Below are 3,926 nucleotides of genomic sequence, written 5' to 3' on the forward strand. Positions count from 1 at the left end.
GCGCTAGGCTTACCGCACCGTGACGTCACTGCTGGAAGATGGCAGGAGGGAGGGGTTACTATATTTGGGCAAAAATGGCCGCTCCCAGACTCAGTGATCTCAAAGAAAATTATTGGTTTTATTTTTTTACTGATTAAGGCTAAATCAGTTGAATCACCACATACTCCTCTATACTCCTGTGGGGGGTGCTCCAGGAGTATGGAGTCGGGGCCCTTTATTAGGGGCCATCCGTTCTCTGTACAAGCGGAGCAGGAGCCTGGTTCGCATTGCCGGCATTAAGTGGGACCTGTTCCCAGTGCATGTCGGACTCCTCTGTCACCGGTCCTGTTCATAACTTTTATGGACAGGGTTTCTAGGCGCAGCCAAGGACCGGAGGGGGTCTGGTTTGGGGACCAGCGGTCCCTGCTTTTTGCGGATGATGTAGTTCTGCTTGCTCCCTCCTGCCAAGACCTACAGCGTAGACTGTTGTTTGTCTCATCCAGTTCCCAAAAAGCCGACTGCCGATTAAAGAATACCTTCTCCGCAAACAACGAAATTCAATTCTATTCAGTTATATTTCTATAGCGCCAATTCACAACACATGTCATCTCAAGGCTCTCTCCAGTTCACCAGATCATCCAGTCAGGATGATAACAGAAAGGAAGCTCCAGCATAGAGAGAAATATCACTAATATAAACAAACATAAATTCTTGAACGTTATGTGTGCCGCCATTTTTGTTCGCATAACTCCTGCCTTGAGAGCTGTGGTATCGCGGGCCACCGATAGGAGGAGAGTAACCGTGTGATGTGTAAATGGTCCAAAAAGCTTGGCATGGTTAACTGATCCATGCTCCATCTGATCCAGTAGTGGTACGAGTTAATCTTTGCCCCTCTTCCACAGGGCTCAGTCTAAGCAGGTTTTACATGTGTTTGCATTTACAGTTTTTCCAACTTTGTCTAAACGGATCTAAACAGGGCCGACGTGTAAACAGGGCCCGTGAACAAAACACTTTACACTCATTTGTTTAAGGATGTTTTGAATAATTGTAATACTGAATAAATAAATGAATGTACCATTGAATTTTGTAATTAATAATTAAAAGTACCATTGAATTTAATGTTTCCATAGTTTGTAGAGCAGTGGCGCCTACAGAAATGTTTCATGGGGGGGCAGATGGGGCCACCAAAAATTTTGGGGTGGCCATTGAAACTGTAAGCCATACATTCAGTGTTTGAATCTACTAAAAAAACACCTCCTCAGATCTTGGTTAATTGTGTGATGTTTAATGTTACATTGCTGGCAGTGCAGAAAGGGAGGAAATGCTAAACAGATGCTGCTACAGTTTACACTGGCCAGTGGGGTGGCCAGTGTAAGTGCCAGTAAAGTGTATAAAGTTTGCTATATAAGATGATGTATTTTGTGTTTTTTATGTATTCAGTTGTGATTTTGAGAATGTTGAAAAAGCCACTGATTGNTGGGGCCACCAAAAATTTTGGGGTGGCCATTGAAACTGTAAGCCATACATTCAGTGTTTGAATCTACTAAAAAAACACCTCCTCAGATCTTGGTTAATTGTGTGATGTTTAATGTTACATTGCTGGCAGTGCAGAAAGGGAGGAAATGCTAAACAGATGCTGCTACAGTTTACACTGGCCAGTGGGGTGGCCAGTGTAAGTGCCAGTAAAGTGTATAAAGTTTGCTATATAAGATGATGTATTTTGTGTTTTTTATGTATTCAGTTGTGATTTTGAGAATGTTGAAAAAGCCACTGATTGAATAGTGATCATTTGCAAACTTATTATTGAAAATAGGGTTCTTACATTTTCACAATATTTTATATTTCACTTTTATCAAACATTTTCCTTTCACTTCCTATTTTAAATCCAAATCACTTCCGTCTGACATCAATTGCCCAAATGAATTCATGGAAAGTTGATTTCAAGTCATAATTTAAGCTCCTGTTTTCTCTGATGTCGTTCTTGCCTCTCTTTGTTGCAGCTACATATTTATTTCACCAAAATCTTGCTTTGTTAATGATCTTCTGTTTTGAGCAGTTGCCAAAAGGAAACAAGCGCATGAAAGCTTATTTTTACCGCTCTTATGAAGGTAATTTGGTGAGGTGGGACAATCTTCCTGATCAGAATGAATTTGTTTAGTCAAACTTGATGAAGGGAAATTCAAGAACAATACTGAGTTTACATCAAAGGAACTTAGTTGAGTAGTCTACTCTCTATGTTAGAGAGGAACAGAAGTAAAAATGCATTTTACCTGCAGGGAGTAGTCAGCAGATTTCCAGGTACTGTTAGCATTGGGTCAAAGTGAAACCATGCAGTCGAGCGCTCCACAGTTCTTCCTGTTTGCCTCTGAAAGTTACATTACTTCCTGCACTGTGGGAGGGCTCTCTACGGCGCTTTCAAAAGCAGAAACATGACTCAGTGAAAGAGGAAGGGTGTGGCAAAGACAAACAGGCGAGTTATCCTGGCTGACTATCTCTATCATTTTTCTGAATGTCTTGTTTACAAGAATACAGTCATCATCTATTCACTACTTCTATTACAAACCGGTTTAAAACAGCTGCTTCTCCCTGTGAAAGTAATCGCCCCCTGTACACATGAAGTGGTACATTTCAAGACCAATGTTTGTGCATAGATTGCACTAGGACTAATGACACTATGTGAATATATCATGCTACATCATATGCATATTTTGACGTTGCTTAAGGGATGTTTTTCAGCTGCTATAAGTGATAAATGTTTCTTTCTGATGTGCCTTATAATGTGTGTTTTTCACATTTTTGTCTGTATTCTATGTAGATTCTTCTTTTTCTCCACTCTGTCTTTGTACTGATATTGGTGGCTTTTTTATAATTAAAACAAAACTATTCTGATTCTGAGGAGACTGTCTTTGCAAAATTTCAATTATCCACCCATCTATTCATTAAGGGAAGTGTCGGCCTAGTGGTTAGCGTCTACAGCTTGGAATCCAGAGGTTCTGAGTTCGAGCCCCACTCACACAAACTGCCACTCTGGGTTCCTGAGCAAAACCCCCTTAACCCCCGATTGCTCCCTCGGCGCCGCACGATGACAGCCCACTGCTCCCCAAGGGGATGGGTCAAAGGCAGAGGTAAATTTCTCCAATGTGAGATCAGTAATGTTCAATTATTATCCATTTCCAATGAAATCTGTTTTTTCATGTGGTACTGACTCACAACACCCCATTTCAAGGTGCTTTAAAGCAAAAATTCTATGGTGTTACTGGTGTACTATGGCAAGCCAGAAAAAACAAAATTTACCCCTTTTACCACAGGTTTATTTTAAAAAAAAACTGTTTTATAAGTCATAACTCTTTAAAATAAAGATAAATATCAAATTAAAGCAATAATTAAACACCTAAAACAAAATGCTTTTCTGGTAATAGATTGCTTCGCTTTACGTGACTTGACATTCAAGGATGGTAGAAGTGTAGATCCGGCTAATTCATAACAGATCAGTGTTTTGAAAAGCAATTTGATGTTAGTTTTACTGATTTGATCTATCGATATGTCATTTTTTAAATCCATGTTCTATCTACAATACTTTATTCCTCCACAATATGCCACTTGCATGGGAGCGGGTCCACAGAAACAGAAAATTGTATGAATTTGACCAAAAATGGAAGTACAGACAAAATTTCAGCTTTCTTCATCATTACCTACTTGATGATCTGGATTTTGAGTTTACCTCCTTAGTTCTCTAAAAATATAATTATCGCTATTGTTTCGTTCTTGCTACTTTCAACTCTCTGCATAATAGGACGCTTGATGAATCTATTAGCACAGCCTGTTTAGATATGGACATTTTTGCTGGGGTAATATCTGCTGCCTACATTTATTTAGACCCTATAATCAGGCTTAGACTGCTGGAGGACATAGGGACCCCTATTTCATCATTCTGCTTCATTCTATCT

At 39.7% G+C, this 3,926-nt stretch overlaps 1 protein-coding gene across 1 annotated transcript in view; it reads right to left on the reverse strand.

Annotated features, from left to right (window-relative positions):
• mlkl (mixed lineage kinase domain-like) overlaps positions 1-2,354 on the reverse strand; it is a 23,430-nt gene extending 21,076 nt beyond the window's left edge. The window contains exon 1 of the mRNA XM_015397960.1: positions 2,250-2,354. The gene's annotated coding sequence lies outside the window, so the exon portion shown is untranslated. The remainder of the gene's footprint in view (positions 1-2,249) is intronic.
• Positions 2,355-3,926: the final 1,572 nt, after the last annotated feature.

The sequence above is a fragment of the Cyprinodon variegatus genome, unplaced genomic scaffold (genome assembly GCF_000732505.1).
Source record: "Cyprinodon variegatus isolate N-32 unplaced genomic scaffold, C_variegatus-1.0 Scaffold899, whole genome shotgun sequence".
NCBI classification, from domain to species: Eukaryota; Metazoa; Chordata; class Actinopteri; order Cyprinodontiformes; family Cyprinodontidae; genus Cyprinodon; species Cyprinodon variegatus.